Here is a 14,419-nt window from a genome sequence, read left to right as displayed (position 1 = left end):
AATTTCTTGGCCTGTTGTACAGCAAACAGTATGAGCTTAGACTCAGTAACATTATTCCTTATTTTATTCTATCTCCTATAAGCATGTGTCAGTGCTGATCACCTTCCCTCTTAAGTCACTTCTTCTAGCTTCTTTGAAACTACAGTATATTTATATCCTACTGACTATTCCTTCTAAATCTCCTTCTGTAACTTCTCTAAACATTCATCCTAAATAGCCCTCTCCCACCTATAGTTTTAAATACTATTTATATTCAGACTGCTTTCAAAATCCCATTTCCAGCTCTACCTCGCTTCTGGACTCCAAAATCTCATTTCTCAATTGGAGGAAAGGAGGAAAAAAGGAAAAGAAGAATGGTAAAGAAAAAGAAGGTCTGCAATTACCTTAGATAATGGTGATACAAATGTGGGTGAGACAGAATTCCTAACTATGACTAGCTTAAATGACCAGTCTCTAGCATATAGTTGCTACAATAAGTAGTTTCTGCTTATGAATCCAAAATTCCATCTTTTATTCCTCTTTATAAATTGGGAAAGGCATTTTAAATACCCTGTGGCCTATTTATAACTTGATGAATGCTAGACATAACAAAAAGATAAAAAGTGCTGGGAGGGAGACTGAAGGGTAATTATATATAAAGTGAGGAGCTTTTAAAAAATAGTTCCACATGTTTTCTATCATCAAGTAACTGCTAATGAATTTATTAATCTCTTACAGGGTTCTCTGTCAGGGAATTATTGGACTTAAAAACCATAGCAAAAATAGGATCTTTATATGTATATTTATAATTTAAAAACTCCTTAGTAAAACAGCTCTTTTAGATTGATATTAATTCCATGGACTAGAAGTAAATATTTAAAAAGATGACTGCAAGGCAGTGAGGAAGAATAGTCAAACATGTATCTCAAAAGAAAACAATATTTTAAGATTAAAGTGTACGTTCTTTTCAATCATCAGCCATTAGTAACTGCAGGGTAGTGTAGCTTCATAGGGCAGAGGGAGGAGAGCACCACTTAATGGTGAAAGAAGACTCTCATCTACGGAAAAGAAGAAAAATGAGTGCTTTGAAACAATTCCTGTTCAATGAAAGCTTTACTCTTTTAAGAAATGACCCACTGCGCATTCATTTAAAATAGAGAGCTGGCAAGCTTAAGCAGGACTAGACCCTGGAATGTATTTAACCCATAACTGCCAAAACAAAAGTAACTAGGTGGCACCTAGGTAAAGGCAGCAGTGATGATAGCAACCAGCCTCAAAATAAGCGCCCAGTGACTAAGAGATGCCAGAGTGAGGCTTTGATGAGTGCATCAGGAAGAGCCAGACAAAAGGCAGGATTTGACTAGAATATTTGAAGCCCGCTGCTGCAGAAATCCTGGATTACAAACTCCCCTCATGTAAACACTTAATCTGCTATGATATTTGGCAGGAGGAGAGAAAAAGAAAATTTTTGTCTCAGCAAAAGAATGAATTTTTTTTAATGTAAAGATTTCCAATGTCATAACACGTCCCAAATCAAACCACCCAAATAAGAACTGGAATAGACTTGAAAAAAAAAGCCAAGAGCGTTAGTTGGAAAATAATAGGAAAATCTGTAGCGAATAGCAGAATTATCTTGGAAAGTGAGAAGCTTATTCACTAGTTTACAAAATTTATTGATAAGCTGCAATGTGCCATGCAGTGTCTGTGACCTTAGGGAGCTCAAGGTAAAGAGATATTTAAACAAGCAGTAGATGAATAATGCACCTACATTTGTATATAAACCTATGTCGTATTAGTGGTGGCAGTTAGTATTCTGAGCACTGGTTGCCAGACTTTCTAGGTTTGAATCTACTCACTAATTCTGTGACCTTAGGCAAGTTAACCTCTTTATACCTGTTTCTTCATCTATAAAATAAGGAAAATAACAGCACATTTTGGGGAAAAAAAAAAGTAAATTATGTAAACTACTTAGAATGGCACCTGTCACATAATAAGCATTACCCAATGTTAGTTATTATTGTGATAATTATATATTGTTATATATAATGATTTATGAAGTAAAATGGTAATATTGTACATAAATATAAGATCTCAAGATATGCTTACATAAATAGAAGCTCATTTATGAAGAACTTGGAATGTGATTATCTACCCAAACATACCACTCATTCCTCTATAAAAGACCTTATTTTTAAAATCTATATATTTGAACTGAAAGAGAAAGATTATAAAAAACTGTCATTTCAAATTGACTAAAGATACCACAATAAATATAAATTAAATTAGTTTTGAAAATAGAAGTACCAAATAAACATTAGCACACAAATAAGAAAGAAATCTACACAATATTGGTGGTGCTAGTGTTAAAGTACCCACCTGCCAATGCAGGAGACATAAGAGATGTGGGTTCAATCCCTGAGCTCAATCCCTGGGTCGGGAAGATCCCCTGGAGGAGGGCATGGCAACCCACTCCAGTATTTCAGCCTGGAGAATTGAATGGACAGAGGAGCCTGAAGGGCTACGGTCCGTGGGGTTACAAAGAGTAGGACACAACTGAAGTGACTTAGCACACATGCACACACTGAATTTACTGCAGAATATAATTACGATCATAATCTAGCCCCTCAAATAAATCTGCTGCTGCTGCTAAGTCACTTCAGTCGTGTCCGACTCTGTGCGACCCCACAGACGGCAGCCCACCAGGCTCCCTCATCCCTGGGATTCTCCAGGCAAGAACACTGGACTGGGTTGCCATTTCCTTCTCCAATGCATGAAAGTGAAAAGTGAAAGCTATTATCTTACAGTAAAAATTTGATCCGTTTTTCTTTGTTCTTTTTCCAAATATTCAACAAATATTTGCGTGTCTAATATGTACAAGGAATTATCTAATATGTACAACACAGGGGTGGTGATTAAAATGGGAAACATAGTCATTTCTTCTTCTCAAGAGACTTGCAACTAGGAGCACACATTTCTGAAATTTAATTTAAAAGATGGGTATTTATTTTTATTTATTACTGAGGCCTTGTCTTCTGGAACCCAAGCTGATATTGAATTTCAGTGAAGAAACTGTCATTCACTCAGGCCCCTCTGCTTACCTAAAACACTGCTGTATCTACTTAGTTACTCCTCTTACTGTCACTACTAACCTTTTTGAATCTTCAATTTCAATATACCATTCTCTGATGATAGCCATCTACCCCTTCAACGCTCTCAATCCTCTACTCCCAACGCATATTCTTTAAGACCTCCACTTTCTCAACCTTATCTTTTTAACAGTATCTCCATGTTCATGGTTTCTATCCTTCCCATGTGGCCTAGACACTTGGCAGATGAACATCAACCACCTTCCTGCTGGCCCACTCCATATTTCGTCCTTTTATTCCTCCAAAGCACTTCTCTTTTAAGTCCCCAAAGTTCTGAACATTTCAACCAGAGTCCATAGCTTGTCCAGTAAACAATTCCCTCTTCCATTTCTCACAACCAACATTTCAAACCTTTCTCATTCTCCCTCAGCCCTCCCCTTACAAATCCTTCCTCCTCTGAACAAATGAGCTTGATTTCAACATTGCAGAAGAAATTGAGCCTCCTCAGCAAGAACTTCCCTAATTATCTACCTCATAGATATTAACCCACTATTTGCCATTTCATTGTTCTCAAAGATGTCTCTCTTTACAAGGCTAATCCTGATATCTGTGATTTTAATCAGATTATATCATTCAAATTTCACAACTTTTTTGCTTATATTATATAATTTTTCTTCTCCTTCTAATTAATTTCTTATTCACAACCTAAAGTCAAATATGTATCTCTGATTACAATTTTTTTCTCTAGGTCTTCAGAATTCTCACTAGCTGTGATGCTCTCTAACATTCTCCTCTTCATTGCCATATTCTTGAAAAAAAAAATCCATGTCCTTATTAATCTTTTCTTTCTTTCCATTTACTTCTCCACCTCTCTTTCTCAACCACTCCACTAAAAGTGATTATGACAATGACCTCTGTCAGGAAGGTTTCTAGCAAGGAACAACACAACAGAAAGCTATGACTGCAGGAAGTTTAATGAAGCGACTACGTGCATATACAAACATATGTGCTATATGTATATACAGAAGAATGTGGGCAGGAAATTAACAAGAAATGGTAGCGCACCACAGGGCCAGCAACAGGTGAAAATGACTACTACCCCCCGCCCCCAGGCCTTAAGGAAACCAGTGAGACATATCAATAGTATAGGAAAGTGCTGCCCAACAGAAGCTTTAGCTGTTGGGAGAGAACACTGCCCCTGCCGATCTATGACCCAGGAGGGAGAGATATATCAAAATAAATAACTGGAGCTTTCTTCCTTCTGTTCTCCTATCTTTGCTTCATGCCTCCCATTGTCCAAACCTAACCAGAGGCCAGAGGGCAGAAGAATCTTATTTAGATATGTGTTAAGTCACCTTTCCCTGGGCACAAAGCATATTGGAGAAGGACAGAAAGTGGTTCTTAAGAGGCAAATGGGGGAATATACAACACAACCATCTAACCACTAAACCCATTAGACTCTATAATCCTCATCTTGAAACAAATATAAAGGCAAAAACACCACATAAGTCATGATTACTAAAGAATCCATGTGAAGGCAATACTAGCCATGTTATCCAATAGCAGCTTTGGAGACTCCAAATAACATAGCTAACATTTTTATAATGTGTTATAGTATCAAAAGATTTCACATACACTATCTTATTTGAGTCTCACAATTCCTCTATAAGATAGGCAGAGCAATGGCTTTAATATGTCTTGTTCAAGGATGGAGACTTTTTTTTTTTTCAGCTTTACTGAGGTATAATTGACAGAGCTATAAGACATATAAAGTATACAACAAGATGATCTGATACACACATACATCATGAGAGGATCACCCCACCACCAATCAGGTTAACCAGCACAGAGGATGGAGAAATCGAAGTGTTTGTGCTCAGTTGACTTGCTCAGCTTTATACAGCTATGAAGAGGTAGAATTTGAACTTAATGCCTAGCACCTACACTTTTCACATTACAGCATACTCTTTATCTAGCAGTCACCAACACGAAGAACACACTAACAACCAAATTTGGGATTCTCAGGGATTAAAATATCCGTTTTAATACATTTCAAATCCACATCTCAATTCTACAGAAAACAAAAATTACCTGGAATCCAGACAAAGCTTCAGTATATTTCACAACTCCAACAGCAAATGCAGTGGCCATGGCCCTGGGAAGAGAGAACAAAGTTAAGTATACAGTAATCTCAGTTTTCAATTATGGGTTTTCCTTATGTGGCCAATAGCATTTAAGGAAAACATTGCATTTTATCTTTACTTGAGGTTCTCAGTAACAACAAGTATCAAAGTCCTTTTATCTTTCATGGCTCTTTTATTTTTCCATAGTATACAAGACAATGCTGCTTCTTGATCACTCAGTCATGTCTGGCTCTGCGACCCCATGGACCGCAGCATGCCAGGCTTCCCTGTCCTTCAACAATTCCTGGAGCTTGCTCAAACTCATGACCATTGAGTCAGTGATGCCATCCAACCATCTCATCCTCTGTCGTGCCCCTCTCCTCCTGCCTTTGATCTTTTCCAGCATCAGGGTCTTTTCCAATGAGTCGACTCTTCACATCAGGTGGCCAAGTTTTGGAGCTTCTAAAGATTAGTTTCCATAAAACCAGGTATTTCACCCTAAGCTATTTTACTTCTCAGAGTGTCCATCCCCACTCCCAGTCCCTGAATAGATACTCAGTTCAGTTCAGTTCAGTTGCTCAGTCGTGTCTGACTCTTTGCGACCCCATGAATTGCAGCACACCAGGCCTCCCTGTCTATCACCAACTTCCGGAGTTCACTCAGACTCACGTCCATCAAGTCAGTGATGCCATCCAGCCATCTCATCCTCTGTCGTCCCCTTCTCCTCCTTCCCCTTCTCCTCCTGCCCCCAATCCCTCCAACAGAATCTTTTCCAATGAGTCAACTCTTCGCATGAGGTGGCCAAAGTACTGGAGTTTCAGCTTTAGCATCATTCCTTCCAAAGAAATCCCAGGGCTGATCTCCTTCAGAATGGACTGGTTGGATCTCCTTGCAGTCTAAGGGACTCTCAAGAGTCTTCTCCAACACCACAGTTCAAAAGCATCAATTCTTCGGCACTCAGCTTTCTTCACAGTCCAACTCTCACACATACTACCTTATTTCAAATATGTTACCTCAAAAATAGTAATTTGTTTTTAAATTGTGACATTTATTCATGGACAACACATAGGTAACTTCCATACACTGTTCCTGTCCTAACAAATTAATATACTTTCAACAGGCAACAATAATTACACTTGAAATTCAACTTGGTAGGCAACTTGAATTATGAGATTTACATAATAAATTCCATAAGTCCCAAGAAGTTTAGAAGCATAAGACCATGGCTTTACACTGTTTATTTTTTATTAAAAATACAGATGACATTTTTGCCCATCATTTTTCCTACTTTGAGTATTTAAGGAGAAAAGAAACTTAAAAAAAATTTTTGTTGTAGTTTTTGTTTTAGTGGGGGAATGGAAAGGAATTTTAAACTTGTTTTGACTTTTCCTGAGGTGAGTAGCAATGAATTACTATCCATTTGAAACCAGAATTACTTTACTACTCTTCTCAGCTCCACAGTGAAAATGTAAAGTAGAAACAGTTTCAAACATAACTATAGTAAGAATATAAATGATTTAAACCCATTAGTTAAAGGGCATACATGCTAAGTCACTTCAGCTGTGTCTGACTCTGCGCCCCTATGGACTGCAGCCCACCAGTTTCTTCTGTGAGTGGGATTAGACTTTAAAAATCAAGATACTTTCTGTTCAAAAGAAATACATTTAAAATATGAGGACACAGAAAAGTTGGAAGTAAAATGATGGGAAAGATATAACAAGAAAATAATTTTAAAGCATGCATCACTAAATTAATATCAGACAAAACAAGCTTAAAGAGAAAAGCATGATTAGATATAGAAATTGTCATTACATAATGATAATACAGTACATTTTAACAGGAAGATCTATTAATTTTAAGCTTACAAATACCTAATAAAATGTTATAAAATATACACAGTACAAATTAATAAAATACAGGTGAAGGTCCCTGGCAGTCCAGGGTTTTAAGACTCTGCACTTCCATGGCAGAGGACACAGGTTCAATCCATTGTCGGGGAAATAAGATCCTGCATGCTGCAGCCAAAAAAAACTTTTTAAATAAAAAATTTTTAAATAAAATACAGGAAGAAAGTGATTAATTCACCACCAGATATTTCAGCTCAGTTCCTTTGATCCTTAATACATCATTATCAATGTAGCTATTAACCACATATTAACAAGTTTGATCTAAGGGACATATAAAACATTGCAACCAATAAGTAGTGAACTAATAATTTTCCCCTATCTAGCACACAAAGAATATTTTCAAAAGTTAATAAATACGCTATGTCACTGTAAAACAGATTAAACTTTAGGACACTGAGATTAAATCGGCTATGACTCTTAACCCTGCATTATCACAGTCAACATCCAAAGTGAAAGCTCTCCCAGCCTCTTCCCACTCACTACTGCTCGCCCACCCCCAACCTGCTGTTTGCCATAATGTGCTACTGTATCATTATCACCATTCACTTCCATTTCCTCTCTAAAAGCAGTATGCTTCCCTTTATTTTCAATCTTTTCTCCAAGCATTCCTTCCGCATCTTCGCCATAAGTGGGACACAGTTCTTCAAAAGATCCTCTTTCTCTTTATTGCTTTCAAGTGGTAATTGTCTATTTTTTCAAAATCCAAATAGCATTGACACTCTCCTTCACTCTAGATCGTTGCTCCCACATTCTTCTGTAAAAAATATTATGTGCTTTTCAAGACTCACGTTGTTTGCATCACGTTTCCTTCCCCCTTGAAACTTGTCACTTGGCATCTAGTGGCATTCCAATTATTCTCCTTCATTTATTAAAAATATCCTACTAAACTCACACAGCCTTCTCTTATGCTTCAGGCTCTATTATCATGCTGAGCATTATCATTACTCTACCAGATCATCCTTCCACAATCTGAACTCAGTTCCTTGACTGCCTCATTTCTTTATCTCCAATAACCTAGTTTACCACAATCATGCACTTCATTTGCTATCATCTATGTGTTTCTTCTCAAATCACTATTCCAAGCATTCTTGCTTATGATCACAATCACGTCTCTGTATTTATTCTTCAACTACCAAAATTCTGAGTTTTGTATTTTTTTCTCGATCTTCAGTGCATTGATACGATTCACCAGAACATTCTCTTTCTTTCTCTATCACACTGCTTTTTGCCCTTTCTCTCCATTTTTTTATTCAGTTCAGATTCATGGTTCATTATTTAAATAATATCCTTTAAACAACATTATTGGCAATATCTTAAATTTCTTGGCCTTTGTTTTCAGCTTATCTGTTGAACAAGACCCTTAAATCTGCCATTTACTTTTTCTATTCTTAAATCTGAGAAGTCAGACTACTTGGAGGGGGAATCATAGAAGTCCACCTATTTATTATTATTAACCTCAAATGGGGTTTACCAGTATCTGGTAATCCTACTATGTTTGTTTGATGGAGTTGATCTTCCATTCTTTGCAACAAGCCTATGAAATCTTATTCATGCTCATCTTTCTTCACTCACAGTAGATTACCTTGCCAACTTCATAAAGATCTGAAGGCATCAGATGAACTTAAGTTTCCACTACTGAATCTACAAGCCCATATACACCTGCACCAATTTTCTTCTCTCTCTGACCTACTATATTAGAATAGATGTTCCTTCTCCCAGGACCAATAGCTGCCTATGCTTTAGAGAATATCACCTCCCTCCTTCTCAGGAATCTTACCTTCATGTTTTCTCCTGTATAGTTATCCCTCTTGCTTCTGCATATTCAATCACTCTCTTTCATCAGCATCTTTCCCCTTAACATATATATGCTCTACCAACTAGAGTACATCATGAGAAATGCTGGACTGGAAGAAGCACAAGTTGGAATCAAGATTGCCGGGAGAAATATCAATAACTTCAGATATGCAGATGACACCACCCTTATGGCAGAAAGTGAAGAGGAACTAAAAAGCCTCTTGATGAAAGGGAAAGTGGAGAGTGGAAAAGTTGGCTTAAAGCTCAACATTCAGAAAACAAAGATCATGGTTTCCGGTCCCATCACTTCATGGGAAATAGATGGGGAAACAGTGGCAGACTTTATTTTTGGGGGCTCCAAGATCACTGCAGATGGTGACTGCAGCCATGAAATTAAAAGATGCTTACTCCTTGGAGGAAAGTTATATCCAACCTAGATAGCATATTCAAAAGCAGGGACATTATTTTGCCAACATAGGTCTGTCTAGTCAAGGCTATGGTTTTTCCTGTGGTCATGTATGGATGTGAGAGTTGGACTGTGAAGAATGCTGAGTGCCGAAGAATTGATGCTTTTGAACTGTGGTGTTAGAGAAGACTCTTGAGAGTCCCTTGGACTGCAAGGAGATCCAACCAGTCCATTCTGAAGGAGATCAGCCCTGGGATTTCTTTGGAAGGAATGATGCTAAAGCTGAAACTCCAGTACTTTGGCCACCTCATGTGAAGAGTTGACTCACTGGAAAAGACTCTGATGCTGGGAGGGATTGGGGGCAGGAGGAGAAGGGGATGACAGAGGATGAGATGGCTGGATGGCATCACTGACTCGATGGACGTGAGTCTGAGTGAACTCCGGGAGTTGGTGATGGACAGGGAGGCCTGGCATGCTGCGATTCATGGGGTCGCAAAGAGTCGGACACTACTGAGCGACTGAAATGAACTGAACTGAACTACTATGATTAGTAAGTTATTGATACTTTCCTGAACCTCAATTTCTGAATTGTTTAAAAAAAGTAGGATAGCAACTTCCCTTGTAGCCCAGTAGTTGAGAATTCACCTTGCAATTCAGGGGAAGTGAGTTTGATCCCTGGTCCGAGAAGTAAGAGTCCACAAGTCACGAAGCTGCTAAGCCTGCGTGCCACAACTACTGAAATCCATGTGCGCTGCAACCACTATAGCCCTGTGCTCAACTAGAGAGTCCATAAGCCACTGTAAAAAATCCCACATGCCAAATAAATATTTTTAAAGTATGATAAAAATAATAAAGGAATGAAAATGGTAAAAATGAAAATACTCTGTAAACTGTGGTTGGTGGTTTAGTTGCTAAGTCATGTCAGACTTTTTGCAACCCTATGGATTATAGCCCATCAGGCTCCCCTGTCCATGGGATTTCCCAGGCAAGAATACTAGAGTGGGTTGCCATTTCCTCCTCTGTTGTAAACTGTAAAGCAATATATAATGAGAGAGTTTAATGTTGTTAGAATTTGTTTCAATCTAAAGATCAAAGCAGTTAAGTGACTTCCTGCAGTTTTGTTGTTTACTAACTGAAAGATCTAGGGATACAACTCTACTCTCCATTATCATTAGCTATTATTTAATTTATAATTAAAATACAGAAAATTATTATCAGTAGTACTAATTTGAAAGCATAGAAATCTTAGAAATATTTTTAAATGACATAATTTTTGTGTAGATGTAGATATTGCAGTCAGCATCTTAGCTTATTGACATTCAGAATTTTAATCATGGGCAGGCATCTGGCATATCTACAACTAAATTGGATTTGACTAAAATAGAATCTGAGCTGATTAAAGTACCTTCATCCTCATTATCAAGTTTCTCTTTACAGTTTCGTAAACGTAAGATCCCCTTAACAAACTAAACAAATCGAGTGAAAAAAATCTTTTTCTAAAAAGAATATGTATATATTTATATTCATGTATATATACACACACAAGTATAACTGAATCACTTTGCTGTACATCTAAAACTGACATTGGAAATCAACTATCGTTGTTGTTGTTCAGTCACTAAATCACTAAGGGTTCTAGTGGCCCAAAACTGAACATGTATCTTTAACTTTGAGAAGGAAATGGAGGCTGTAGAATCTTCAGGAAACACCGGTGGCTAGAGGAAACTGTCATTAAATGACAACCCTTGTGAAAGGCAGCACTTCCCCTGCAATAATGTGAAATATAGAACTAATAAACTTGTGAAAATTGCTAAGGAGAAGTAACCTAATAAACTTGTAGATCTTGCTGAGGAGATTTCCAGGCAGAATACTGAAAATGCCAACTGATTTCTTTTAACTGGCCATGATCAAATATGAGAAGAAAGAGATGAACTAAATAAGAAACTTCAGTTTCGGAGAAAATTTTATAAAAAACAGAAAGGGCCCAGAACACCTTGTCCAGATAGCAAGAGTTTCTCAAGAAGGAAATGCCCTGTGGGCAAAGATCAAAGCCAGGGAACTGCTAGTGAAACATGGCATCAAGGGTGCAGCTATAATAACCTTTAAGACTTTGGAAATATTTAAGCCAGTAACTCATAGATCTCTTAGGCAAACAAAAAGACTTCTAAGAATCATATGAGCACAGACTGTAGTCCCCTAAGCTAGACAACAGGTATCTAAGATTTTCAAGGGTATTGTCCTTCAGTGCCCTGAATCTCAGCTCAGAGGAGAGAGAGATGTCCTGCTGGGAGCCACCACGGGAGATCCCACCCATGACAAAGGTCATGTGGAAGAGACCTGACAGGCAAAGGCAGATCAGGCCTCGAGGGACCCCCTGAATCTGCTCGAGCATCTACCCCAAAACCAGAATCTGTCTTACTATTTTGTGCCTTTGACGAACTCTTCTGACATTAACAGGGGGCTATCCCTGACCACCTTTCTCTGGAAAAAGTCAACTTAGGGCTTTAGTTAATAAGTCTCTTGGGCATGAAAGGAATATTTCTATTTTAACCCCTCTGTTGGCTTTCTAGCTTGCCTGACAGGTTTATCCATACTCTTGCAATTAACACACATGATTGTTCACAACTCCCCAACCTTGAAAGGCACAGGAAGCCAAAACATTCTAAAAGTCCTAATGAGCATAGAGTCCTTTAAGGGATGAAAAATTATTAGAATAGATAGTACTGGTAAAGGGCTTCATTATTGGGCCAATGCTTGCTGCCAGGTTCCCATATCCCTTATCCATTGTGCACCTGGGAGTGCGTTGGTTAACATAGTTGGAATGTAAGAAAAACAAGTAGCAGCTTTGGAATTAACCACATCAGACCTTTGAGCTAATTGGTTCTTTCTTTGTTGTAACTTACTGCACCTTTGCTCCCTGAGAATGTAACTCTGTTTAGTACTTTCTGAGGCTGGGAGAAATAAAGAAGAAACACTTTAAGGGAAAACAAGTTTTCTGGTTGAACAGCCTTTATCAAAAAAGGGTCATAAAATGTCCACAGGCCTCCAAGGCCAGAAGATAATGTACACAACATTGTTTATGGGAAAGGTATGCAGAAAAAATCCTGGTTTCGATAAAGACAAAACAGATATAATGTTTGGACTGACTCTGTTTGACTTTGCATCTTTCATTTCCCTCTATGTACAAGTCAAGGTATAAAAGTTCCTTTTGAAAATAAAGTTATGGGCCTCGCTCACCGAAGCTGGGTCTCCCCGTGTCGTTCTTTTTTTTCCTTTTCCCTCCTTTTCTCTCTCTGTTCTTCTTTCAGGATGACTCCTTGGAACACAGGAGCTTTATTGGCTTTCTGTTTATCAAGGAAGATCAAGCCCTGCTCTCCGCTTTGCTATCCTTATCGCCTAAGCCGTCATCCTGAGGGTACCCCTGGATCCTGCTGGGGCTGGACCCCAGCAATGTCCATCTTGAACAGATTCGTGGGCATGCCTTTTATATAATGGAATGGATAATTTGCTTCACAGTAAATAAAAGGTATTTTTAAAGGAATTACATCAGTTTAGTCTTAAAGGGAGAGATGGTTCAAAATAAAAAGAGGCTTCTGAGCCTTAAACCTTTAAGAATAGGGAGCAAGTTGAGAAAGCTTCTCAGCTCCAAACATTTGCTATGTCTCATGGAAAAGGCCTCAGAATAGAGCCACAATTTTGAAAATCACTCCCAAGGGATTAGAATTAGGTCCTAACTGACACACATTCTCTGCTCACAGAACATGATGAATTAGACATATGCCCAACTTAAGTTCAGAATTACTATGGAGCATTTACTGCGCTGTACTCCAATTTCCCTTCTTTTTGAACAAGAGTGTCAACTGCCTGTCTTGCCAGTGTATGCCGGATGAGCGGGGGCAGAAAAGTTGGTTCTTTAGTTCGTGCATCTTTAGATTGCTGCTGCTGCTAAATCTTATCAGTTGTGTCCGACTCTGTGGGACCCCAGAGATGGCAGCCCACCAGGCTCCTCTGTCCCTGGGATTCTCCAGGCAAGAATATTGGAGTGGGTTGCCATTTCCTTCTCCAATCTTTAGATTGAAACTGCAGCAATGGTTGCTCATGTATACCTGAAACTGATTCAGAAGACAAAATTATGAGCCTTGAGCCTGAATCTTACGGTGTTTGAGGAAGTGGTGAACGCATTTTCCACATGTCAGGAACATGAACTGCTATAGCCACGGGTATATTATGGTAACTAATTTCCAAAGATGGCTGCCATCAAGCCTTTTTCTTCTTGCATATATATAACCACTGAGAGGTAAAATTTCTTCTTCCTTTTCCCCTTTAATCCAGGCTTGTCCTGTAGATTAGTTTTCTGAACAATACAATGTAGAGAAAGTGATGTTCTGAGACTTCCAAGCCAAGACCTCAAGAGAACCTACAGCTTCTACTTTTCTTGGAACTCTCACTTGGGATGCTACTGCTTAGATTCCGGCCATCATGATAGGAAGAAGTCCGGCCATCATGATAGGAAGAAATCCAGCCATCATGACAGAACTACAGCTGTGTGAAGAATTGAAGTGGGAGAGTTGAGTACCCAAGAAACAGCCAGCATCAATAGCCAATCATGTGAATAAATTATTTTGGATGTTTCAAGCCTGATCAGCCTCCTAGAAAATTTTGTGTGTGTGTATGTGTGTATGTGTGTGCATGCGTGTGCCCAGTTGTGTCTGACTCTTTATGACCCCATGGACTGTCGCCTGCCAGGCTCCTCTGTCCATGGAATTTTCCAAGCAAAAATACTGGAGCGGGCTGCCATTTCCTACTCCAGAGGATCTTCCCAGCTCAGGGATTAACCCCACATCTCTTGCATCTTCTGCATTGGCAGACAGATTTTTTTTTTTTTACCACTGCGTCCCCTGGGAAGTACTGAAAAACAGGAGCCTGGCAGGCTACAATTCATGGGGTCATAAAAGAGTCAGACACAACTTAGTGACTAAATAAAAACAAATACTGTACTACTGTACCGGGGTTTCCTTGGTGGCTCAATAGTAAAGAATGTACTTGCCAATGCAGGAGATCTAGGTTCGACCCCTGGGTCAGGAAGGTTCCTTGGAGAAGGAAATGGAAACCCATTCCAGTATT

The 14,419-nt window shown here is 38.7% G+C and overlaps 2 long non-coding RNA genes across 2 annotated transcripts in view; one reads left to right on the top strand and one right to left on the bottom strand.

The window, feature by feature from the left end:
• Positions 1-5,491, bottom strand: part of LOC113906879 — a 108,737-nt gene extending 103,246 nt beyond the window's left edge. Inside the window, exon 1 of the long non-coding RNA XR_003515012.1 lies at positions 5,157-5,491. This is a non-coding gene — a long non-coding RNA (uncharacterized LOC113906879). The remainder of the gene's footprint in view (positions 1-5,156) is intronic.
• A 7,098-nt stretch (positions 5,492-12,589) lies between these two features.
• LOC113906189 lies at positions 12,590-13,936 on the top strand. Its single transcript, XR_003514812.1, has 2 exons — positions 12,590-12,821; positions 13,628-13,936. It is a non-coding gene; the product is annotated as an uncharacterized LOC113906189 (long non-coding RNA).
• The last annotated feature ends 483 nt before the right edge of the window (positions 13,937-14,419 follow it).

Source organism: Bos indicus x Bos taurus, chromosome 16 (genome assembly GCF_003369695.1).
Source record: "Bos indicus x Bos taurus breed Angus x Brahman F1 hybrid chromosome 16, Bos_hybrid_MaternalHap_v2.0, whole genome shotgun sequence".
Taxonomy (NCBI): Eukaryota; Metazoa; Chordata; class Mammalia; order Artiodactyla; family Bovidae; genus Bos; species Bos indicus x Bos taurus.
This window is presented reverse-complemented; position numbering and strand designations above follow the sequence as displayed.